The 27,591-nt window shown below is 44.9% G+C and overlaps 1 long non-coding RNA gene across 1 annotated transcript; it reads right to left on the reverse strand.

Moving 5' to 3' along the window:
- Window positions 1–678: 678 nt before the first annotated feature.
- LOC146811133 (uncharacterized) lies at window positions 679–27,591 on the reverse strand. Its single transcript, XR_014965783.1, has 2 exons — window positions 27,521–27,591; window positions 679–878 (listed from the first exon to the last, which is right to left on the reverse strand). It is a non-coding gene; the product is annotated as an uncharacterized LOC146811133 (long non-coding RNA).

Consider the following 27,591-nt stretch of genomic DNA (forward strand, 5'->3'; position numbering starts at 1 on the left):
TATCATCTGTGGTTTTATCACAGCTTTGCACATACATAATGCTAGCCTCCAGTCTTGTCATGAAATGTAGATTCTCCAAGTTTGTGTAGAGAGAATCGGGATTTCATTAAAGACACGGAGGCTAGCATTATAGATATGATTTTAGGAGGGGGTGTGGACTTGTTAAGGTATGTTTTGGTTATTAAGGAAATCTCTATGAGGATCAGCTTATTTATGGAATTTTTTGTTTGTTTCAGATGTCCAGTAAAGGAGGTCACAAAGATGTTTTTGTTCATGTGAATAAGTTGATGTTTGCATCCGGAGCAGCTTAAAAGCGGAAGATGGCTGCGGTTTATATATTGTTGGACATTCTAAGTTCCAGAGTTTTGATGTTAGTGATGTAATACTTTGAAGTGCTGCAAGGAGCTGACAATAAAAGTAGTATGCGCAGCGCTAGTCTCCATGTCTTTAATGAAATCAAGATTCTCTCTACACAAATGTGGAGAATCTACATTGTCTGCCATCTTATCAGTATCTTCCTTTGTGACTATGTGTGCAAAGCTGACTTACTATATCATGACTAACAAAAAATAAGGGTTTTAATGATTTCTGTAAGGCCAACAATCCGAAGTGCTCTCTCAATTCCAGCCTCCTGCTTCTTAGTCCATTTCCTTCCACCTAAAAAATATACAAAAGTCATTTATTGTGATGCTCGTTTTACTTTATTGAAGAATTAACACAATAGACAGCAGAATCATAAGAGGTTTCTACAGAATAACATATTGGGTGAGAAAAACTGAAGATGAGCCCTGGTGTGGAAAGTTGGAAAGGGAGAAGATCCAGCAATTGGTGTTGATGCAGAATCTGTCAGTGGCTTGAAGACCAAGGTTAGCGCTCCCCTGCAAGAGACAAAATCAGACAACAGTCAGAAAACTACTCATGGTAAAAGGCAAATTCAAAAACCTCCCACTGAACAACTCACTGGTGGACAGGTACCTTAAGTCTTTTGGGGCATACTGTGGTAATATTTACTGAAATTTCTTCTGTGCTGCTTAAAGTGGTTTAATCATAGTGGAGAGATGGCTCAGAAGGTCATATTCTGAGATCACATAGAGAAAGTGACCATATGTGCCAGTGGCAGTAGTGCTGGAACAATTTTCAGACTGGGGCTGCTGCCATTAATATCACATCACTGAAGTCATAGGGATTGTGAAAAATCCAAGTGTCACACAAAAAATAAGTGTAGCTAACTTGCCATGCCCATGCAGTATTAGTAGGGGTGGGGTATGTATCTGGTGGAGCATTTTGGAGCATGGGTGTGTTAGTGCTCTGTCGCATACAGACCACATTTTCTATTGACATGCCCGCTAAATTTGGACAGATATACAGTGTTATCTGGTAAAAATATATAGCACACAAACGATAATGTGTGGATATCGGACTTCAACAATATTTATCATTTGCTCATTACTAAGTAAAGTGTCTTGATTTCTTTTGATCCTATTAAAATATTTTTTTTATCACACTTCAGAATTACCAATCTTATATGCTTCATTTGTGCTTTCCTAATTGCTTATATATTTTGAATTATGTGTATAGTTCATTTACAGGTATTTAAATGTTGTTGTGTGTTAATAAAAGCTGACATCCTGAAGCTCTTCTTTTCACTTCCTGTACCGCAGCAAGATTGTCACCTTGTTCATTTTTGAAAAATCGTCTCACTTTGCAGTCAGAGAAATAAAAGTAAACACCAGTTTCCGAATACCACAGAAGACATTGCCTGACATTTAACTTTGAAGCGTAAACAAATCTGACAAGATGAACACAAAATTAAAAGGCATCTTTATTGCTCAAACCCCCTTTTGAACTCCAGCATGGATATTTCTGGGGTGCTACAGCACACTTTCCTCTCCCCTGTACCCCTACTTGTAGCGCCTATGGCCTCTACAGTATGTCACCAAGGGCCATATTTATGAAATTTGTGGCACTACCTTGCATCACAGGGAAAGGGCAAGAATGCACAGTGTTTACACAAGACAGTGCATTCCTGTCCTTCCCCCTGCTCTGGCGCCAGTTTGGAAACCTAGCACCAACGCAGTCCACCTTGCACCATGGTGCAAGGGTGCCTGTGTTGGAGGCAAGATTGTTGATGTGCAAGAAGGGGCAGCTTTCTACACAAGATCTATCCTGAGGGGCTTTTTTCCTCAATTCTATGTTTGCTGCAGAATCCAGCACACATATAAAGAGGGAAAAACGAGGAGCAATATAGATATTTCTCCTTGTTACGCCTCTCCTGGGGAGGAGTATCTTTGTGGCGCATTTCTAGGTTTACAAGTCCCTGTAAATCTGGGAATGTGTCAAAAACCATGGGAGTTACGTGGGACCCGATGTACAGTTGTGGGACGGTCTAGTGGTTAGAGGGGCGGAGCAGGGAGGTAGAGAGGAAAGGGAGGAGCCAGGCGGGAAGCAGCAGTTAGGGTAGGGACAGGGACGAGTGAAGACGTGAGAATAAAGACCCCTATATCAAGACCACGGTGTCTGTCGTTATTGATGCTTAAGAGACACGACAGCTGGCGACGAGGGTGGGATGCATGGTGTGCTTCCCCGAACCCTAAAAAAAAAAAAAAGCCGTGGTCTGTGCCCTGGACGAGGCGCAAGAGAAGAAGCCTGAAGGCAGCCCTGACCGGGCTGAGACCGGAACCTGCGCCGGATCGGAGGTCCCGTGAGTACGAAACGGAGAGCGATCCCCAGCACCGGGCACCGGGCCCGACCCTGCTGCGACGGAGAGAGTGCGGCGCTGACCTGAGGCAAAAACGGTCCGCCGGGCAGAAGGTGAACTTCCCCTCCCCCAGTGTGAAGCTCGAGCCTCGGAGCGTCAAGAGAAGTGACAGCCGCTGCGCGCGCTGACCCTGTAGTGAAGGAGGCCCCAGAGAGCGGATGAGTGAGGCCCCTGACAGCGCGACCCACGTGGGGAGAAATGCAAAACTGAATGAGCCCCGTGCCAAGCCCCACGTGCAGAGACGACCCGGCGGCCACCTTTAAATCAGGCGGCTGCTTCCAGGACACCCCCTGTAAGCTAAGCAAGCAGCCATCTTGGAGTCAAGCACCAAACAACCACTGGCAGAAGGCAAGAAACCACATAAACAAACACGAGTAAAAGCAAGCAGAAAAAATAAACAAGCACAGGCAAAAGCAAGAGAAGAACCTAACAAACCCAAGGCAAGAAACCAAACAAACAAAGACGAGTAAAAGCAAGCAGAAAAATAAACAAGCACAGGCAAAGGCAAGAGAAGAATTAAACAAACCCAAGACAAGGCAAAAAAAAAAAATCAAACAAGCGCAAGCAAAGGCAACTTACAAGAGAACGATCGCAAGAGAAGCACGATGTCAAACCACGGCTCGCCTGCACGCCAAGAGGTGAAACCCGTTGTGATGGGGATGTCGCACCTGCGCCCTCCGGAGCCTCTGGCGCTCATGGTTGGAAGTAGCATGGGGCCTCGATGGGAGGAATGGATCGAGGATTTTGAGGACTACATCAAAGGCTCCAAAGTGCTTGGTGATGAAGACCAACTCATAGCGCTCCGCAACCTTGTGGGCAAAGACATCAGCAAAATGATTAAGGAAATTCCAGCCGCGGATGCAGGGACTTACGCCAAAGTACGTGAGGTGTTGGATAAGAAAATTCTGCACAAAAAAAATGTGGACTATGAGAGGTACGTGTTCCAGCGGGCGCACCAGGGAAAAGATGAAACGATGGGCACATACATAACTCGACTACGCCGGCTAGCACGCCACTGCGACTTTGACACGTTCTCAACGGACGACGCCATCCGGCTGCGCGTCATCGATGGGTGCCAGTCCGAGACGCTCAGGAGAAAACTGTTGAAGAAAAGTCACACCCTTGACGAAATAGAAGAAATGACAAGGGTGCACGATCAGGCTGAGGAGCACGCTAAAACCATGGAAGAAGGACGAACGGAACGCAGGGAACAAGTATGCCATGTGCGGACCAGTCGCCCCCGCCGAGGGTCCAAGGAGCGAGGGCGGCACTCCCGGCAGTCATCGCGCCGCCGTTATTCTGGACATCATCAGCCGGAAGCAAGGCGGAGAAACGAGCGTCAGGATCATGTAAGAAGAGCACCAACACGGAAATGCTACAGATGCGGGTATGATTTCCCGCACACCGGAGCCTGCCCAGCCATGGGACAGCAGTGCCACAAGTGCGGGAGGAGCAATCATTTTGAAGCCATGTGCAGCGAGTGTCGCCGGGAGAAGGACAGGAACACGCACAGGATGTCGTGCGGCGACACCCGCCAACACCACGCACGAGCGGTGCACGACCACCCAAAGTCGTCTTCAAGATCCTCTCAGTCCAGCCGGGAGTCGCAGACATCGCGATGGTCAAGGAGATCACCATCTCGAGACTCCAGATCACCATCGGACGAACGAGAATACTCGGTTGAATATGCCAACATGATCGTGGACACACACCAGCTTAAGAAATATCCCCGACTGGACATCAGTGTCGGCGAGCATAACACAAAATTCGTAATGGACAGTGGTGCGTCACTAAACTACATCCCTGTGACAGAGTATAACAAAATGAAGCCTCGCCCTCGACTAAGTCCAGCACATGTCCGAGTCTACACCTGGATGTCCAGGAAACCACTTCCTTGTCTCGGAAAGTTTTCAACTATACTTAGACACCAAACGATATCAGTTCCTGCCATGATACATGTCATAGAAGGGCCAGAGGCTGACTGCCTTCTTAGTATGCCGACGGCTGAACGACTGCGGTTGGTAGAGATCTTGTATCGTGTCAGCAATGACTGCAACATTGTCCACAAATTCCCAAAGCTGTTCATGGGACTCGGAAAAATGAACAGGGGCCAGATCCGTCTACACATTGATGACCAAGTCCGGCCGGTTGCCCAGCATCCTCGGAAGGTACCATTCCATCTCCAGCAGGCCGTGAAAGATGAATTGCAAGATCTGCTAACAGCCGACATCATCGAACGGATGGAGGGCCCCACACCGTGGGTGTCGCCAGTGGTCATTGTTCCGAAGAAAGGGACTCCGGGAAAGGTGCGGTTGTGTGTGGACATGCGGATGCCCAACACCGCCATTGAGAGAGAGCGTCACCCAGGCCCCCACCTGAGTAACATGATAGCCGCACTGAATGGTGCTCGAGTGTTCTCCAAACTCGACCTCAACAAAGGGTACCATCAGTTGGAACTGCACGAGAGCTCTCGATACATCACAACCTTCGCAACGCACCTGGGGCTATACCGGTATAAAAGACTGAACTTTGGAATCTCCTCAGCCGCCGAAATATTTCAAGAGGCCATTCGTCAGACCATCCATCACATCCCCAACACACTGAACTATAGTGACGACATCCTGGTGTATGGGGCGACTGTCCAGGACCATGACACCGCCCTGGACCGGGTCTGCCATGCCCTTCTGGAAGCAAACTTAATGCTCAACAAGGACAAATGCGAGTTTCACCAATCGCAGCTGAAGTTCTTTGGGCACGTCTTCTCGGGGGCCGGGATGAAGCCCGACCCTGATAAAGTGAGCACGCTGAATGACACCGAGAGCCCACGAGATGTTAGTGAGGTGCAGTCCTTCTTGGGAATGGCAAGCTACTGCTCGAGGTACATCAAAGACTATGCCACCCTCAGCCACCCACTCCGAACACTGACCAAGCAGGGGCAGCCATTCGAGTGGACTCTTAAGTGAGTGCGAGCACGCCTTCCAGGAGATTAAGCAAGCGGTGGGAGCAGCTGGGAGCCTAGCATACTTCAGTCCTGACCGCAAGACTGAAATAACGGTGGATGCCAGCCCTGTCGGCCTAGGGGCCATCCTAGCGCAATACGACAACGACACAGATCAACATCACGTAGTGGCTCATGCCAGCCGGAGTCTCTCCGACGCGGAAAAGGCTTATTCCCAACCTGAAAAGGAGAGTCTGGCGGTAGTGTGGGCCTGTGAACACTTTCACGTGTTCATCCATGGGAAACACTTCACCATGGTGACGGATCACCAGGCGCTTGTTACCATCTTTGGGAATCCATGCTCCAAAATGCCACCGCGCATTGAACGCTGGGGACTGCGCTTGCAGGAGTATACCTACACCATCGTCCATAAGCCGGGAAAGTCAGCTAACCCGGCAGATTACATGTCGCGTCATCCCAAGGCATCCCAACTCCCCAGCCCCTCTGTGGACGAGGAGTATATCCACTTCGTGGTGGATCAAGCGCGACCGCCTGCTGTTCCTCTGGAGTTCATTCAACAAGCCACGTCACAAGATGAGATGTTGCAAGGGGTGATCCGCAGGGTGCAGACACATCGGTGGAGGCACGAAGAGCCCCGGGAAGGGAGTGATCCGATGATGCGTCAGGAACTGCAGGCGTTCAGGAATGTGAGCAAGGAGCTATCTGTCACCGCAGAAGGTCTGCTACTACGAGACCACCGCATCGTTATTCCCAGTCAACTGCGCCAAGGAGTCATCAACCTGGCGCACGAAAGCCATCGCGGCGTGTTTGCGACCAAGAGAGCCCTCCGTGAGCGCGTTTGGTTCCCCTCCCTTGACAAAATGGTGGAACTCACCCTGAAGGACTGTGCGCAGTGCCAGGTGGTAGGGCAGGGAGACCCTCCAGCCCCACTTCAGATGACGCCACTACCGTCTGGCGTGTGGCACGAGCTAGCCATGGACTTCTACGGCCCCATGCAGTCAGGCAAATATGTTCTAGTGGTGATTGATGAATACTCGTGTTTTCCCATTGCCCAGTTCGTGTCGTCTACCAGCGCAGCTGCGACCATCCCGGTTCTGGACGAAGTCTTTGCAGCCTGGGGTGTACCCAAGGAACTGAAAACGGACAACGGCCCACCCTTCAACGGGCAGGAATTTAGTGATTTTATGAGACTAATGGATATTCGACACCGGCGGATAACACCGTTATGGCCACAAGCTAACGGCACCGTCGAGAGGTTTATGGCCACCCTCAAGAAGATGTTCCAGCAAGCCACGCTGGACAAAAGAGACCTGCAAACCGCCCTCAATGATGTGCTCCGATCGTACCGAACAACGCCTCATGCCACCACAGGCAAATGTCCAGCTACACTCATGTTAGGACGCCCCGTTCGAACACGAATACCTACCTGGGAAGGAGCCCTTCGACCAATATCTCCCAGTCGCGTGCATCAGGAAGTGAGGGTTGCTGATAGAGCCCGCAAAGACAATATGAAAGCGTATGCCGACGGCAGGAGACGTGCACGGTCACTCTCCTTTCGAGAAGGGGACTGCGTGGTTGTCAAGCAGGAGCAGGCAGAAAGACTGACAGCAGGTTCAGAGCGGAACCCCTGACCGTCACCCGACAAAAGGGCACCATGCTGACTGCAGAACCAGACAGCTGGCGCATCACTCGGAATGTGTCGCACTTTCAAAAATGCAGTCCTGCCCTACAGGAAGCTCTTGAGTCACAGGCAGCGACGCCGAGAACTGAACAGACTGAGGAACGAGCTGAGGGTACCACGAATCAGGAGTGGGAAGATGGGGGCACTCCCAGAGGTGAGGTAGAAAGCCGGTCTCTCAGACCACGACAAACAATTCAACGGCCCAAAAGGTTAATTGAAGAGATGTAACATAGTGTTTTCTTTGTTTTGTTAACAAAGGGGGAGATGTACAGTTGTGGGACGGTCTAGTGGTTAGAGGGGCGGAGCAGGGAGGTAGAGAGGAAAGGGAGGAGCCAGGTGGGAAGCGGCAGTTAGGGTAGGGACAGGGACGAGTGAAGACGTGAGAATAAAGACCCCTATATCAAGACCACGGTGTCTGTCGTTATTGATGCTTAAGAGACACAACACCCACCATAATGCCCATGGATGCCTCTCTTGCGCAGAGTGGGGCAAAGCAGAGATTCTCACTGCATTGCATTGCTCCAGATTTTTTAAGCAATCCAAAGCGACGCAAAGTGACTTTGTTTGGCTTCATAAATCTGACCTAAAGATTTACGTCACGCATGTACCACATTGCATGGTGCAAGCATGACGCAAAGATCTCATAAATATGCCCCCTAGTGTCTCAGGGCTTAGAATGGTTGCTGTTGTGGGGTGCTATTATGAGGTTTCACCTTTATAGGATATTTTGTATTCCTGTGAATTAATGACCTCTTTATCAACATTTGATGTGCCGCGTGAGTTTGGGCAATGCATTGGTGCAATTTTGTGCAGCTGTTTGGTGATAATTGGATTATAACAATGCTCAGTTGGGCCTCTAATTGGACTAGAGGAAGTGATGGCTAGGCTATGGTCAGGAAGCAGGAATTTGCAAAAGCTAATGCTGGGATTAGCAGTAGATGTTCACTTTCTTTTTTCTTTATCAGCAAACCTGGTGATTGGCAGGCTTGTTTGGGTGTGGTTGTTTGACACAAATGCACAGTTTTTAAAACAGATTTTATATTGTTATATTCTGTTAGGTTTCATTTATAGAAATTCAATACCACCATCTAAAATGACGATCTATCATGCGTCTCTTAGTGAATATGCACAGCACCGTTTTTTACAGTGGCACAAATGAACTAGTCTCTGAAACATTCAGAAAAAAATATGTTCATGGGTGCTTAAGAGAATGTATACTACTGGTGATGTACTAGATGTATTTCATATTTCATTAGTCTTCTGTACATGGCCGTATAATATGAGGAAATAACTATTTCGCCATGTTGGCTTTGTGCAGACCAATATCATATGTTGCTGCCAACCTTATGGTATTAGTTCATTTCCTGTTTTAGTGTTTTTTCTTACAAAGTCCTCCAATGCTTGCATTCCCCCATTAACTTAGCACACATTACAATTCACACTTTATTCAATTCCTCTCCTTCACCTTTTTTGATAGTTGATTATATGTCAGTCTATATTCACTAACTCCTGAATCTGACCGACTAAGATTAGCTGCAGTAGATCCCTCATTTTGAGGGTATTCAGAGACCTAACACTGGGTGAGGGAGGATCTCTAATGAAAGCATGTCTGTGATTTATCTTGGGATATTCTAGGCAAATTACTTTTTCAGGACATGGTCAGTGGAACTGACCTCACCTCCTCGATCTGAGCCCCACTCCTGCAGCAGCCTTGTTACTGACACACTGTTTTACTATTGTAGCCCCTGGGAAGTCATAGAACTGGTCAGTGTCACAGTTCGGGTTCAGTTTGTTAACACCTGTCCAGCTGCTATTATTTGCAGACTACAACAGAGGCATCCAGTGCTTGATTTGTAAAATAATAAGATTTCAAAGCTCTGCTCAGAAGACTGCAGCCGGCGCCATTAAACGTCAGCACGACAGACATCAAGTCTGCATAGTCTTGAACTCACCTTATGCTTCTTTAATCCATTACCAGCCACAACCTGAATACTTATTACACTCTTGCAGGTTTCTACTTTCTACCTTTGTTTTTTTTTTTTATTGACATTTTATGAAAAAAACAACAGTGTACCATACATTCAGCACAACCGACCCATTTTCCAGTTGTGTCCAGCTAGGATCAATACAAAGCACCTATTTATATTATAACAAATAAATAACAGGTTACTGATGAAGCAGTACATCCGAGTCTCATGCCGGATCCCTCGTCATTTTACAACTTACATAAGGTGCACAATGGTAGAAGAATTGGGACTGATCTCAGGCCCCACCCAGCAACCCCCACACCAGGCGTGTTTGATTTCCATATTTATTCATGTCAGGTTCTCATCCGGGACCACATCGGGCACTGCAGAACCTTCCACTCCTCCCCGCTCCTGGGCACAATCAACAAATGGTCCCCAAATGTCTCGTGGTCTTGAGGCGGCCGGCATCAAATCCCAGAAAACACTCAGTTGAGAATGGCCATATGTCACATCTTTTATCCAATCTTTAGCCAAGGGTACCCTTCCCCTCCCCCAGTGCACGGCCACTTGACGTTTAGCGAACAATAAAAGGAGTGCATGGAGTTTGCGTTTTTTCACTGGTGTGTCTTTAACGTAGCCCAGCAAAGAGGACGGTGACAGAGGCAACCCTATAATCTGATTGATGGATGTGAATACCGTGGACCAGAATGAACCAAGAGCTGGGCAGTCCCAGACCATGTGTAAAAAGGAGGTGGGAGTATATCCACATCGCCAGCAACACTCATCTTCCTTAAGCCCCATACGATGTAATCCTATTGGTGTCCTGTAATACCTGTGGAGGAATTTAAAATGAACCAGTCTAAGCCGATAGTTAGGGGACAGCTCGGTTAGTTGACGGCAACAGTATGTCCATTGCTCCTCCGTGAGTGCCAAAGGTAGTTCAACGTTCCACCTCTGTAGCGCACTTGGCCGAAGGTGTCGGCCTGCATGTGTGTATATAAGCGTGTAATTAATTTGCGTGGTGATGGGGAACGCAGCAGGTTTTCCAGGGCAGAAAGAGTGGGCGGGGGCAGGGAAGTCTTGATGTAAGGCACGACATGCAGAGCACAGTTTATGATAGAGAAACGTCTGCATATTACTCACCCTGACCTTCAATCTCAGCTGGAGGCTCTCGGAATGTGTCGTTGGGGTATAAGTCTGCAAACGTGTGTAATGTCAGTTTCTGAGCCATCGTTTTGCTGGTCCCGTCTTTGACCCTGGGCAACATTGGGTTTTGCGCTAGTGGTATAGAGGGAGCGTATAGTATCCCAGCACCCGCCCATCTGATCAGCCTGTCCCACGCCCAACACAGTGTCTCAGCAGTGTCAATGTCCTCTCTTGATCGTCTATAGGGCTGATACAACGCTACCCTTACAGGCACGGGCCTGACCGCGTCAGTTTCAACCGCAACATGAGGCTGAAATGGTGTAGGTTGAACCCAGTAATGTAAAAGCAGTGCCTGCGCACATAGAGCGTACAGCTTCACATCTGGGGCTCCCAGACCCCCCTGCGACAACGGCAGTGTCAATAATGCCCACGACACCCTGGCTTTGACTGCCAGCCCACACCAGTGATATCAAAAGGGAGCGTACCTGCTTTCTACCTTTATGACAGTTTTTCCATCTTTCTCTTCCCTCTTTTTCCCCTTTTGTGTGTTTTCCCCTCTCTTGCTCTCAGAAATATATGAGAAGACAAAATGAGGGCCTGTAGGCCCCACCAGCAACCACCGGCTCAAAATAAGCACTGGAGACAACATTTTACCGTAGAGTGCACTCAAGATTTTTCTCCTATACCTCTGATACGTCATCTTAATGGTAATGCATCTGATTTTCTCTGGCCCTTTCATGAGTTTCCTAGGCGTGGTTGACAGAGTACAGTGGTGTGATAATTACAATAGCTAACTTTTCCAGTGCTGTGGAAACAAAAGGATAAGGTGTTTCACAACTAGGGACAATCTTGCATTTAAACTCTGCCTTTCTGCTCAAATAGTTCTAGCAGTAACGATTTCCCTAGTTTAAATAACTCCACCAACTGATTGGTGGTTTATGGCCTGATGTATACGATGTTCACCTTGCACATCAAGTGGCTTCTTTCCTCACTCAATTAATCCATACTTCAATCACTTAATATCTCTATGTGACTTTAGAAAGGTAGATATCCATGACAATTCAGCCTCCCAACATCTGACAAACTCTCAGGCCTACTTCAGGTAGGCAGATTTTCTTACTTCACACGAAAACGTTATGCATGTCATGCCTTCCAGCTGTGAAGATTTTGTGCTGCAGGAGTTCCCAGCCTTAATATGCAGTACATTCGGAGCCATCAAACTATGGCTAGACATCCGCAGGTAACTGTTTCCTGTGTGAGAGTCATGGCCTTCACGTAGGGATCCCCAGAGGTCGCAGCTGCGACACCTGGCTTTCTCCTTGCAACCCCCGGCACTGCTTATGTGACTCCTTGCTTCAGAGGTGGCAAAGTGAGTACCTGGAACACAGAGCTGCTCGTCATAATGGACGTCTGTTGGGACTCCGCTTTCCTGGTTTCCTGTCAATTCTTTTATTACCCAGGTAGTGAAAAATATTATTCATTATTTGTTTGGTAAAAATGGAGTAGAATTAGCTGGAATAGAACTCCTATCTGGCAGCTAAGGTAAATAAAAAACGCTTATAAATTCAAGTTGTATGCATGCTTGCGGGTGAGAGTGTGTTTATGTAAAAAAGAGTGTGTGTGAATGTGTGTGTGTTTATGTAAACATGTGTGTGTGAGTCAAAGTGAAGGTCAAAGGCCTATGCTGTCACCTTCACTACCCCTGGCATTTTGATGAATTGACACCCATGGAGAGAGATAAATGGTCCCATTAAGTGATTTAGGAATATTGTCAATCTGTTGCCTCCTATCGAAATCTCTTACTACAATGAAGGATCACAAAAGATGCTTCTTGGTTTTCTGTTTTGAAAATTTGAATGCATGACACACACTTCTCGAAATTTGCAAAATTAAAAAATATACATGTATGCACATTTTCAAGTCAGCTGACTATCCAACTTTGCACACCTGTAATAACTGCTCATACTTTCAGAAACAAGGAATTATTTTAACCGAATCTTCGGTTCATCTTTTTGAGAAAAAATAGGAGACTATCATTATAAATAAAATTTATATATGTGATTGGGGTAAAGTACAGTATGTAATAAATGTGGTTACTGATCCATGTTGAAGAATACTGCCTTATAGTCAATGTCCTCGACATTCGGATTATTGGAGCCACCCATATGCTTGGTGAAGCTTCTGCATGAAGTATCTAAGGGGAAACTGCACTTCCTGCAAATATTCAATGACATGAAATATGAAACAGCTCAGAAGAGAAAGGTGTCCTTTGTAGATCATTGTTCAAATTTGTCTTTTAGAGGAAGTCTACAGTAAAATAATCGCCTCCATTCTTAAACAATGCGCTCTTCTGCGGGATTCCCAATTCCAGCTCGTCAGCGATTTTTCAATTTCATTCACGAACAAAAGGCCGCAGAATCAATCTCTTACCACCATGGCATTTGAGGATGCCAGAATCGATGTCTTAAAAACATCAATAGAAAGAAAAAAACAATTGGCGACATGTGACCTCCCTGACAGCTGCCACTATATCTAGAGATTGGCTTTGAAAGAGCCAGCAGATGCACACACATTGCTCACCAGTTATCTGCACAGTGGTGGTCTCAGTTGTATTTTCATTTGCCATCAGAGAGAAAGAGAATACTGGCAGAATTATCTTTACATAAGGGCTTGTTATTCCACTTGTGATACAAGATGAAATTGACCTTACCTTCTCTTATGTCTTGAGGCCTCAGGATATTTTAAGAGAGTACATGTGTAAGCTTCAATTACAATCTGAGAGCTCTGCCATATCATTGCCCTAGGCTTGCTTAAGATTGAGATTTTTGTTTTCATGCCCTAACTCACAGATACTTTTGATCAAAACAGGGTTTTATGCTGTTAAGGCTCATGAGAAGGGGGTCGTAGGTGCTGGTTTGTATATGTGTTGCATATTTATATAGCGCTAACTCGACCCGAAGGTATTGGAGCGCTGTACATAGCATCGTATTTTCATTACACATTCAGGCACGGGGAGATTAAGTGATTTGTCAAGAATCACAGGATGTGGACGCGACCTCGAGGTTCGAACCCTGGTTTCCTGCACCAGAGGCGGCAGCGCAGCCGACGGACCACAAAGCGTGCTTAATGTATCTATGGTGTAATATTGACGAGGGCATAATGGTGGTGTTACATGTATTGTGGGCATTCATGACTTGATGCTGCCCTCCCCTGGAATAATGCAGGTCCTCACAAAATGGTGGCAATTGGTTGCATACTAACAGCATCATTTGTTGATGAGCCCTACCGCTTGCACCAGTGCTTAATTTGTAACATAATAGGTGTATATACCCAAAGTTTGTTTAGAAGCCCGCGGCCGGCACGATTGAAGGTCAGGTGTCGAATACCATGGCTGCATAGTTTTGATTCCACTTTATAACTCTTTTTTCCACTACTGAATACTCCCTCACTCTTTGTCTTACTCTTTCAGAGTCCCTGCTTTCCTCCTTTGTCAATGTTTTTCCATTTTTCGCTTCCTCCTTCTTTCCCTCTTGTGTGTTTTTCTCTCTCTTGCTCTCATTGGAAGTCTAATGAGAAATATAATTGCTGGTTCCCATGAATAAATGCCGGGGGCCCACCTGCAACCAGTGGCCCAAATTAAGCACTGGCTGGCACATTGCTGGTCCTAAGAAAACCCTTTCCGACATAGAGTGACTCATACAAAAAGCAAAAAAAAGAAGCAGAGAACTCTGGGTAGTTCTCATGTTTAGGCGGAAAGCAGCTCCAGTATAGAGCACTCTCAACACCAGTGACACTCTAAATTTGCTCACCTCAAATGTCTGCTTTTCTATCAAAGTCTTAAGCGTAGGATTAGCGCAGTGCCATCCACGCCGAGATAGAAAGGGACAAAGTGTTTTACCATTTCTTCTTTTGCACATTGCTGGTTCTGACATAATGGAGGTATTTCTTGACAGAAATTGCACTTCTTCGGCATAATGGTGTCCCTCCCTGGCATAATTCTGCCCCTTTTATAAAAGTGGTCATTCTTGGTATACTGTCGACATCTATAATGCGGGAGTGCCCCTTGGTATTATGCTGCTACTGGGCTAATAGTGATAATTCTTATCATGCTTCACACAATTGTGGCCTGATGGTGCCCGGCCCCAGTGTGATGCTGGCCCTGGCATAGCAGTGACAGTTCCTGGCTCATGATGGGCATACACAGCACAGGATGTTGAGGTATCAGCATGCAAGGCAAAATCTATCCATGTTTGGCTCTCGAACATGATCAACATGATAATCTGACAAAGGGCCACCAAAAGTCAATAAAAAGGAGCAATATTTCCTGAAAATGGTAGGATTTTGTTTTGTGTAATTTCGTTTTATCTAGTGAAAAGTTTGTATGTGGTAGTAAAATGCATGCATTCTTTATAAACAGGTAAGCCCTTTCTGGGGGAAATAATATGTACATTCTGATATTTCACTGATAATCATTATTGCTTTCAATATCCTCGCCTGTAACATTAGTGTAACAAGTCTGTTCTCTGAACCTCTAATGTACCCCTATCTAGAGCAATAGTACTGCTCTTTGAGGCTGTCAAATCTGACTAGCCAGCCATTGTCCAATTTGTATAATTTTACCACCCGATCCCTATCAGGGACATTCTCAATTAAGAAGTGTGTCTAAGGATTTCCTTGGAAGGTGCTGGATGGAAAAATGGGACTGAGGGAAATTCAAAAATGAAGAAAGAAGTTATGAAAAATATTAAGGTCGAATTGCACTGCATTTTTCAAACTGACTGGATCACCTATGATTATTTAGCTCTCTTATGGAATTTTTGGCACTACTATCTCAATCGTTTCCTGCAGCGATTGAACAATGATACCCACTGAGAAGGTCAGCTTAGCTTGGGGCACCGTGAAAGTATTAGAATGTTTTATTAGTGCTCTTCAGAGTATATGGCTTTTTTGCTCAATTCTGTGAGAATGGCGCTGTATCACGTTCTAGCTGGCCCCTTTTTTAGGTCGAATCTATAGCGGGAGTGCGCATGCGCTGCTCGATTTGCGAGGCATGCAGTAATGGAGTATGGGGTGGAAGCTCCGCCCACTCTCTGCCCATGTTTTTTGTATTTTTTTGTATTTTTTTTTATTGTTTTCTTATGAACAAAACAGCGTGACACTTGATTGTACAGTTTTCCCGTATCCCCTGGGCCCATGTTTTAATTGGCTCGTGTCATTGTCTTTCGTAAATGCTGCCTTCCGATTGATTATGAGGCTTGTTAGTCCCTCCTTATTATGCCCATGTCGTCATTTGTACCCACCAATGGCTACTGGCCCCTTTAATTCGAGTGTTACACCATATGGTACGCGTTATTTAGACTGTGATCACGACTTTGTACTGCCTTCTCGCCCCCTTCTCCCCCTTACCCCCACCAGCACTCCCGTTGTCGGTGCTCTCCCCCGTTGTCCGTGATGCAATGCAATAGGTCTTGCGTAAATGCGAGTCCTATTGCATTGCAAATGCTTGTTTCTGTATCAGCCTGCCACAGATCCAACCCTCTCTGGGAGGAGTCAGCCTCGCTTGTCGCTCAGTGCACTTCTGGGCGTACCTTAACTCCCCGATACTCTCAACAATCATTAGGTGTCCCTGACCTCTGCATCTCCATCGTAAGCACAAACATGTAGGACTATTAAGGCTCACTTCTTACAGGACCTGCACTGTCCGCCACATGGGGTGAGGTTCTGTATTATCCTGAGGACTTCTTGTTTGTACTCACTTTTTTGGCTTATGTCGTGTGACCTTTTTGTTTGAAATTCTTTAGAACTTTAGTGGTTAGTTAGGGCTCATAATGAAAGTGTCAGTGCTGGCTGTAAGCAATGTCAGGGCATGGAACATGCACTGACTGGATAGTAGAACTGTAGTGACATTTTGTAGTGTAAATGCCATCCTGTGATGCCTATGACGCTTATAATAGTAACATTCAAACCTGATTTACTGATGCGGAGGGCATTAAAGTGGATGAAATGTGAGAACAACTACACAGCTATTGTAATTTGTTCAAAACACAATAAAATATGTTTAGGAAAAAAACCTTTGGAAAACAAGCATGATGTTATCTAGTCAGGCATTTGAACTCAGGGTCTAGGCTCCAACTTGGGACAGTAGAGACATATGCAGTAGACAGGAATGGACATTAAAGCTCAGTCTTCTCTTCAGTCCAATAACTGGTCACAACTGGGTACTCTCCACTTCCAAAATGCAGATTTCAATTCTGATTCATGCAGTCCGGCATACTTGACAGGACTGGCTCTATAACTTGCTCTCAGTACCTTAGTGATCGCAGTTTACCATTCCTGTCCCACATAAGGATGTCCACCATTTTCGTGCATTGTAAACATTCCAGTCTGCAATGGAAGCCTCTAAATGTGTTGGAAAACCTTCCCTGAATATTGAATGTGCAGCAATGTCTGTTATCACTGCATTCAAATGTAGGTGATACACTATAGCTCACTGAAATACAAAATATCCTCCTTCTTGGGCTTAGTCCCACAGAGGGCATCAAGGACTCTTTGAGTGGAATGTAAATGTAGGAACTCAGGAACTCAGACACAATCAGATGGCTCAATAAGGCCTTGTAAATAAGGGAAAGCCACAGAAACTTCACTAAAAGTGACGTTCCCATGGCGATAGTGGCTTGTACATATGCTCCCAAATGTCTCAAATTTCAGCATGTGGTTGTGCTATCGTGCTGCGCACCGAGCCATCTTAGGTGCAAATTAGCCACACCTTTTCGGCATTCATCGTACCCCAGACAGGGCGGAGCGGCGGACTTATCAAGATCACGCAACACACTTCCCCTGGATCTCCAGAATATTACACGTACTGGGGATTCCATTTTATGAGTTAGTCCACTATTAGGACAACCGTTTTTCATATATCGTTCCAGAAGGGACTCTAGAAATAGTTTGGACCTTTTCTTTTTAAATTGAAAAAGTCCAGTAAGACGAAACACTTGTCGGCTGCATTGTTTTGGACACATATTGTATGAGAATTTATCTTCAAGTAAAAACATTGAGGAAGACTCTGACTCTTGTGGACTGGAACTGATCGTTTCATCATAACTTTATCAAGAAGAGCCTTACCACCATAAACTGTACTGTGTGTGCTGGAGTGCAATTTCTTTTCTGCCTTGAAAATAAGGCGAAGCCCCTATCGCCACCTCAGCATCACTGAAAGTGACGTGGTGGCAATAGGAGCTTGTAAATATGCCCCTTCATCTCTTCTCGATGGTCATGGCCTCTAGAATGTCAAAGCATAAAAAGATTCTCTGCTAATAAAAACATGCACAGATGATGCTTTGATTGTGATCTTCACTATGCAGTAGACTAAGATATGCTGGGGAGCAGTTGCACTCTGGTGATGGGGAGCAGTTGCACTCTGGTGATGCACATGCGCTTGTCATTGGTTGTCATTTCTAGAACTGAGTTAAGGTAGGTTCTCAACATTGCTAGTAGTCTATCTCCTTCTCTTCTGCTCGCTGCAATAGTAGACTTCCTAGCCACAAAGCCTATGCTTGGTTCTACAAGAAGTGATCAACAGAGTTCTTCCCGTGGTTCACTGCTTCCTCTGTGCTCATGCTCATGCACAAAGCTTCACTGATGAAACTATTGTAATGATAACCTGGTCTCAAACAACAGCTTGTATGTCCAGGTTATAGCAGACAATACCACGTTAACAAGCCATTCAGATGCTGACCTGCAATTGCAAATTTTTAAGGATCCAGCCTAATCTGTATGCCTTTTTAGCTGCGCACATGTATCCTTATTATATGCAGTGTTTAAAATCTACATTGATAGTAGAAACCCCATGATACTCCCAAGGGATGTACATTGGCATGTCTTAGCCTGTCACAGACAGTTGCATGGAATGCAGCTCATATTCCTGAGCTAAATACATGGTATGAGGGATGGGCAAAGAAAACATCACTTTGTCACAAGCTTAGATACTAGATTGCACTTGATCAAGTGAGGGACACTCCTAGGTCTCCTATTTGTAATTTGTAGTGTTTGTGGGTCAAATCTAGCTACACAACAATCTGAACTATGCCAGCCTTTCATGTTAAGGGTGGTCAAAGAGCAGCACTCTGGTTTACATATGTGTTCTAGAGAAAGCCACAATCCCGGGTCTGCTCAACACATACTCCAACATACTGAGATCTTATCCCCTCAGGCACATGCATACAATTTCTCACAGTCGTAGGCAATTGAGGCAGTCCAATAATGACAGAAGCCACACATTGTGCGAGGGAGGTCAGAAGGCACTGTACCCACTGTGATTATGGATAAACGTTTACAGAGCGTTCACCTTCTTGATATAAGCCACTTTGAGCATTCCTGCAAAATGAAACACGAACACTAAAGAAGTGGCCAAGGGCATGGCCACTGGTCTCATTTGAAACAAGTAATGTGCTACCTGCCCATCCCCCACATACTGTGTCCAATCTTTGCCAAAACCCACAAGGCCCCGCAACAGCCTCTTCCAGGCTTGAAGAGATGCATATTCTGTTCTGGTGCTATGGGATGTGTGCGACCGTAATCATGGAGCCAGAGAGACTATGAGCAGTATGGAATGCTAGTTCCCAAGGGAATGTACTCACTGTCTGAGGAGGAGGAGCCTTCTCAAAAGCGATGCTGATGCCCACGAACAATTACATCTTGTAAGGTATAATCCAGCCCCACTCCATATTTTCCCTGTGAGAGATATAGACACTGTTAGAGCAGTACCTCTATCGTGAGTACAACAATCTCATGAATACTGCACAATGAATTCCTACTTTTCAGCAGGAATACCAGTGGAGCTCCTCCCCCACAGCAGTTACTACCCCCATCATTGCTTCCAAGGCCCAAAAGGTTTGCTGAGCTTTCTAAGCTTTGCTGCTGCTCGGCACCCAATGAGTCTTGCTGCTTGCCATGGCACATGCTGCACTTGCTTTCAGACTATGCTTCCTGTTCCCCTAATATTTATAAGAGTGGGGGGGTTGGCTCGTTCGTGGCACCCAGGCTGAGCCTCTTTTACAAAACTATCAACAGTTGCGGTGTCTAGGCGCTGAAATCAATTAATTATTTTTTACTGTAAGAACCACATTTCCCAATATGGTGACCTTCGTGATTTATTTCACACTCAGTTCTCTGTTTGGAAAACAGTTACACACATTTATCGCATGCCTTTTTTGATGGGCGACCTTTTTTCTTTTTTTCCCATATAAACATTTTACAATGGTGATTGAACATACTCAAACAATAATATTTACAAGAAAAAGCAATACAATTGTGAAAAAGGCACTACAATGAACGCATTGTTACCAAGCGTTCCATTACAACGCAAGTCATTACAATGACTTGCTTTAGGAAACGCATTTTTGGATTTTGAATCCATCACCTTCCCTACTGTTGCACAGACTGGAGTTGGAATAGTAAATTATACTATTCCAAAGTCCAGTGCTTCCCTAAGGCAAATCGTTGTAACGACTTGCATTGTAATGGAATGCTTAGTATTTCCCCATGTTGTAAAGGCATGCATTGTAAAAGCATGCGTGAATACATCATACATCCGTGCTCAATACTGAAAGCATTCCATGAACCACACAAACCCAGTGTTTGGCCACATGCTACTGAGGACTCAAGTCCAGGATAGCATGGTCTCTCAACAGTATTAGCACTGCCATTTACCCTCAAGTGAAATTTTCCACAAAGATTTGGGAGGCCTTAAATTATCAAAAGCATACCAAACATGCAGCGCCCAGGTCTGAAAAGCATGTTTCCCTCTCAACAGTTCCAACATATGTAATTCTTCCTAGTGCATAGGAGACAGAAACCTCTCATAGTTGTGTTAACTGTGAAGCTTTTGCATTAATACAACTCTACTGAAAATCAAATGCTAAAAAAGTATGTACTTTGGCAGTTCAATGAACTTGTGGTAGGAGCTGATTCCCTGGGATCTGAAGCAATATGAAATAAGCCATGATTTAGAGTTTGTCAGGAAGGCTATTTTGTCACAGCATAATACCCCCTCCCTCAAACCCTCAGTCTGCCTGCCCGATTTAGGGGCAGGCTGACTGAAAGCATGTTGTCGACACACCCAACTGGTCCTTCATTGTCGACATAATCCTTCGAGGGCCCCACAGAGTCCTGGCCTTCACAGGTTAACCACCCGGCCTCCCGTCCAATTTAGGGTGGGAGATGGGATGGCGTTTTTCCTGCTGTGTGTCCCGGGATACAGTAAAGAATACAAAAATAATGATTATTGTGGCAATGGCTTTTCATTTTTTTCAAAATCAAATTCCCACTTTGAGAGTTTGTTTTTGAAAAATTTAAACCTGTGTAAAGGTTTGATGTTTGGCCGTCGTCTTGTCTGTCTCATTTTTGCACCATTGACAGGAACCACTGTTATTGCTGAAGATTGTCTGTGGGGGTGGTGAGCAACTCTAAAGTTGGAAGGTGGAGTTCCCTTGGGTTGGCGGGGGCAAGGTCAGTTGGAAATGCAGATTTGCATAGTTTTACTCTACAAAGCGGAAATGTTTTTCTCTGAGAAACATCATCTCACATTTCTTGTGAAATTGGGGGGTTCTCCCTAACCATTTTCACTCAGTCAACATGAGTTGCTGTATTTTCAGGACCAACTTCACAAGTTTCTTCACAGTGATAATGATCCTCAACATGTTTGTTAATGTTCATAAATGTTGCAGTTTGTGCCTGATCCGTGCAAGTGCAAAACTCTTGATTGTCTCCCTTTCTTGCCCCAAGCACTAAACTTACAAGCTGTGTCATCACTATTGTAATTGTAGTTTAATATCACTTTAAAATGACATCTTTATGATTTGGGAAATTATGATACTGACTTTGGAATCAAACATGTGTTTTTGGTACCACTAGCTTGCACTTTTATGTGCAAAGACTGTTGGGAATTAGTCCCACTTTCGTTATTGGGTTACAATCCAAAAGTCGGTAGTAGTGTTTTTTGGAGGGTCGCACTTCAGAAAGGTATACAATCAGACTGGACAGTCACAAATATGGTGAATTCTCATATTTATCCCAGACAGTAGAACAATTATTTATGGTGCCACTAGGGTTAGCAAATGTACCCTACTACCGTGGGTACACAAATGCGCAGGTACTGCCAACAGTCACTGTGCAACAGAGACAAACCTAGTTATACCCCGGCACTCTAGATATCAGATCTTTTCTCATGTACAACCTTAATAAGCTGTCTTCACAAAACCATGTAATCAATATATCACTGGTCAAACAACAAAGAATCTTAGAGGGCTTTTATACTTTCAAGTACCAAATACTAGAATGCTCATTAGTGCACAGGAACAAACACCATTGGTATCTGAATTTGGGCTTCCACTCGAGAATACGCTTTGGACATCCTTCAAACAGACATATTTAAGCACCTTTGAGCTACATATCCACTTAATACATGAAGAAGCAGGATCGGTCATTATCACGAACATTATTTCTTGTCTTGAAAGCCTTGAGAAAGTCACTGGATGTGACAAAATACGTGTCGGCTGTTCTCACGTATCTTGATCAGGACTGTGTTATATCCTGCTAATGTTAATACAATGCCATTCTACCACAAGTGGAATGTTAAGGTGATGATGCTGTCAGAATTTTGGGGATCTGTCAGAGATTACTACAGACTGTACAACTGTGAATTTTCTGAACACCTTTTCCCACATCTATATGTTCTCTGCAACAGGGGTCTTTTTGCAGTCTTGATTGAATTTGTGATGTCTCAAAAGTAAAGAAAATAACCACCTATCTTTGTTGTTTGACCAGTGATATATTGATTGCATGGTTTTGTGAAGACAGCTTATTAAGGTTGTACTTGAGAAAAGATTTGATATCTAGAGTGCCGGGGTCTAATTAGGTGTGTCACCTTTCCTTATTGTTGCACTTTCTGCTAGTGCACAAACTAATAACTGAATAAATTTGATTGCCAACACTATCAGTACTGATCCTAGTTACTCAGTCACTGTCCCATGTCCCAGTACCACCAGTGCCAGTTGCTGAATGTCAACCCCCAGCAATGGGCGTACTATAAATGTAGGTTTTAGTAACTAATGTTGGCGATAGTTCCCCATCAACCCCTTTCAAGATTTAGAAACTTAGGTGTTCATTTAAGCACAGGCTGCAGGCCTGCCGCACCTCTGTCACCTTATATGAGGCATTGCCACATAATTTTAACACATATATCTTCTGCAAGAGAAATGGCTCTCATTTACATAACAAGGGCCCTTTCAAGGAAAAAAATAATAATCTGTAATGGCAGCTCCACCATGCAATTTTGACATGATGGACCTGTTATCTCTTATGTTATTCCATGATACAGACTTTCAAAGTGGGAGTTCATTTAAAAAAGTAACTTAATTATTATCCGCCCCAAGTGTTGTTTTTTTCCTGCTAGTCAGACGGATATTTCATGGCTTTTTGTGTCCATGACTATCATGGTTTACCCAGTGGTGCAGAACAGAATGAGCACTAGTGGAAATATCATGGGAAGAGAGACTTTAATTGGAAAATCTTTCTCTGTGGCATTTCCAAGGCTATGATGTCACAAGGTGGACCCAAAAGCAACTCTGCCATCTGGAACACTGACTTTCCCCTCATTCTAAATGAGGCATTAGAAGGCCCGGGTTGGTGGTCTGGACAACTTTGTCTTCTTGGTAGATATTCCATTACTCCTATCTTTAACAACCATCCCTAAATCAACATCAGTGCAGGACCATGAAGGCATGGTTTAGTAAATTATCGCCAGATGTTCTTTCAAACTAGGTGCACAAATCAGTCTCAATTACATATTGAATTCTTGTGACCAGCATTTAATTTTGTGAACCAACCTATGCACTAATAGGCTGGATCACAAAATAACAAATCACAGGGGGTCACAGGATAACTTATCTAATTCATATTCATTAGGTAGGTCAGAATTTGAAACCCACTGTGACTGGCTACAATCAGAGGGATGGTGGACTGCATGGGACACTAGACCAACATAATGGTGATTTTTTTCCAAAATGCGAAACTTGTTTGAAAAATAAATATCCTGTGTTCCATAATGGGATGGGACTGCCTTTAAAAAACATAAGTTTTCCATTTTGAAAACTTCAGTGAGAGCAGGCAGGGCCTACTCCCCCTAAAGGTGGGGACCCTTTCCCTTTTGCTAATCACTTACCACCACAAACTTGGCCTTGGTGACTGATCGACAATTTGAAACCATAGTTAGTGCTGCAAACAAATGATATATATTGGTAACTAAACTCAATTTGGAAGGAACACTACTAACGTGCTCATTTCAAATCACAATTTGGGTATGATTTCTAAACTGGTTTTGGGATTCTAAATTAGTTTTAATGAATTGCACAATAGGGCTAGTATGGATTTTCAGCAGTTGCAAACCCAGTAATTTACAGAATTGGAGGTTTTGTGATTGAAAAGCCCCTTTTAACATCTGACTCTTCATCACCAGTATTGCCAGTACCACCATTACTTGTTGTGGGACAGGCTCAGGTATTGGTACATGGCAACAGAGCTGATTTGGTTGGGTGTAGAAATCTCAATAGGTTGGTGAAGGGGTATGGAAGTTGTCATTTATAAAACTGAATGGGCCTTGACAACAGATTGTGAGTCTGTTAACTCCTGGGTTGGTTGGTTTCTTGAAAAGGAGCTAGTCCTGCCTGTGTCTGGATGGCTCTTGGGACTAGGTCAGGGACACTGTGCCTATTATCTTTAAGGATGAACTGGGCCAGACTTTGTGGACTGCATGGATGAAAAAGGAGACTGCTTGACTCACCCTTAGCTCAATGGCTCCGCGGATTGGCTCAAGAATACATACATTACCTTTAGGGCTTGAGTAGATGTAGGTGTTGATGCTAGGTTTGAATTCTTATTAGAGATATGTGGAGCATGTCGTCTCTAGGCCCTAATACAATCAGGATGGCACAGATTAATGGAATTGCAGTGAACCCAGGGAATTGACTCACAATCAGACCATTGATCGTTCAAGTGAATGGTGCAAGGTACAAATCCAATCACGTTCAAGGCTGGGTGACTCCGTAGACAAAAGCAGATATACAGAGCATGGGTCCTGAGTATCTAGATGGTTTTGGGGATCGACCCAACTACAGAGAGATTGTTATTGTAAGTATGTTGTTGGCTCAGAGGTTCGTCAAATATATATTGAGCCTGCCTCCTCTATTACCTGGTGATTTAGGGGCTTGACAGATATATTTATGGCTTACTATCTCAGAGTATGGATGAGCTTGGGAAATTGGAATGGGGATACAAAGTCTGTCACTACAAATGTTGGGTATGTATAGGGACACAGACTGTGATTTGAGGGATTCGAGCAGCCTAAGGTATAATCATAGGGTAGAAAGCATTTCGGGGCAGATTTATGTTGCACTTGCGCTACTTTTGCGCCGTCGTTTCGTCACTTTTGTGATGTAGCAGAAAAGTGGCTGAGTGAAATCTACAAGATTTCACTCAGTCACTTTTAGGCCCATGCTGCGTCAAAACCCTGCGCCTGCTTGTAGCAGGCGTAAGGATTGACGCAGCATTGTACAGATAGGGCCCCCCAGAACATTGCTGGAGCTGCGTCGTGCTTGCGACGCAACTCCAGCAATGCGCCACTTTTACGGCACAGATGCGTCACGCATCTGTGCCGTTTTTGCCCCATGGTGCGCCACATTATAAATGCGGCGCATCCATGGTGGCGCAGCTGTGGCGCATAATAATTGGCGCATCCCTGCTGATATGCAGGGATGCGCCAGTTAACATAAATCTGCCCCTTCATGTCTAGACAGACATTTGACAGACTACTTTGGCGTTTGTCACCTCTATGGCTGGCTAGCTCAGAAGTCTTGCAAGTGTGCTGTAGGAATGAATTTCATAGAGGACTGACAAACACTACGGATATAAAGCCTTTCTCATCCTGAGTGAAGGGAGCAGCTTCATATTGCATTTAATTTCTTGAGTTCATGAAAATGAAGCACAAGGACACAGAACGTATCATCTTTAGTGCTGGGTAGACGAAGAGGGCTGACCCAAACAACAACATTTTGCACATAAAAAGCGAAATATGAGACAACTTCATAGCATGCGTTTTTTCCTCGAATATTATTTTCACAAAATTGTCTAAAGTCAATCATCTTCTTTTCATTCACTCTGCAGGCGTTGTGAATTGCTTTCCGATTACAGTTAAACCTGTCCTTCACTGTAACACCTTGAACGCAGTGTTTCATTAAAAAGTGGCCGGCCTCTACTATTGTGTGAATGCTGCTCTCCACTCTTCACAGTGTCTTCTGAGGGACTTTTACAGAAGGGCTGGAGGAAATCGCAACCCCTCCACCTGACCTGACAATTGCAGTTTTTGAGAGGGGTTCTCTTCATCAGTGCTCTTTCCTCACAAGTGAGGATTAGCTAAACACAATTGTACGTCAGTGGTGAGGCCTGGTGGAGGTGAAGAATTCTTCTCTGGTCGATCCACCTTCTGCGTCTTTCATTTACGGCAATCCATTGAGACCCCTTGGAAATATGGCTGGGGGAAATCTATCCGAGCTGAACATCCCTGTAATACAGTAGTTGATAATCTGATCCCACCCAAGCTGGCCGCCGAATCAAACTCAGACACAGCCATTGCCCACACACTAGGTGAGCGAGGTCACAGCAGAGTGACTGGCGATAATATAAAATAAGGACAAAGCACGCAGAGCGGAGGCGGAGATGAGACAACTAGCGCCAGTTGGAATATAAAGACAGTATTGGACCGTGAGGTGCAGGACAAGGTAGACCAAGTCAGCGGGAGCCAAACCAAGAAGAAGGAAGCCAAGACAAACGCCAACGAAAGCCCTGAGGAAAATCCTGCGGAAACGGGACAGTAGACACAGGCAACTGACGCAGAGGAGTCAAGCTGTGGTCAACGAAGGGAAGAGGGAGACCGCTCTGGAAGTACCGTCGAGAGGACGATTCGGTGATCCGAGACACCACAGCCCAGGAGGACCGTGGTAGTAGCCAAGTGGTCACTTTTCTTCTGGGGTTGGTAAAACAGTGGTGGAAAGGTGTTCAAGGGCACGGAAAGGGGAGTTAAACTCCCACACACTGTGTGAACCCCACACCCAAAACACCCCGCTGACAGTCACATCCACCTGAGCACTTAGACACAGATATAGTTATCATATATACTGATATGGGGTTGTTTTTATTTCCTTTTGAGCCTCTACAAGATAATCCCACGGGGCCACCAGAGGACTATAGCCACTGGAAAATCAGAAACCTTTGACAATCCCATGGAATTTAAGACATAGACGATGAAAATGAAGGAAGTGTTGACCAATCTCCCCCTTATGTTTCCTTTTCTGTACGATTATCAGTAACTTCTTTCTCAAAGGAGATACATAACTGCAATAAAAACAAAAAGTCTTAAAAGCACCTTTTGCCCTTCAGTGTGTCCTTCTGACCCATTAACCAATCACATTCCCCTATTTCGATCCTGGAGCCGAGCTTTAAGCCCCCTTTGCTTTTGTTATATGTGCTCAATAAATCAAACACCCAGTGAAGACCAGAAGCCTAGGGGCATATTTATGGCTGGGCTTGCGTCGCTTTTGCAACACGCAACATGCTGCATATGTGACGCAAGCCCATAATGCAATTTATGAAGCCATGCAAGGCCACTTTGTGTGGCTCTGAGTGGCTTCATAAATCCAGGATAACGCAGCTCAAATCACTGCGTTGCATTAATGTGCCCTGGGAAGGCATTCCATGGGCGTTGCTTGGGTGTTCCCACACAACTCTCATGGGTTTTGAGGCATTCCCAGACTTACCATTGCTGGTAGACCTGAGATTGCGCCAAAGAGATACACCTTCCCTGTTGAGGCATAATAAGAGAAATATCCTTATTTCTCCATTGCCATTTAAAGTGTGAAATATTCGAACTAAACAGATGCAATAAAATAACCTGATTTTACCATTACTTGCTGAATGTCAGGGACTGCTTCACTCTTAGACCCCAAGGCTATCCTAAAAGTAAGTAAAAACA

Source organism: Triturus cristatus, chromosome 7 (genome assembly GCF_964204655.1).
Source record: "Triturus cristatus chromosome 7, aTriCri1.1, whole genome shotgun sequence".
Lineage (NCBI taxonomy): Eukaryota > Metazoa > Chordata > Amphibia > Caudata > Salamandridae > Triturus > Triturus cristatus.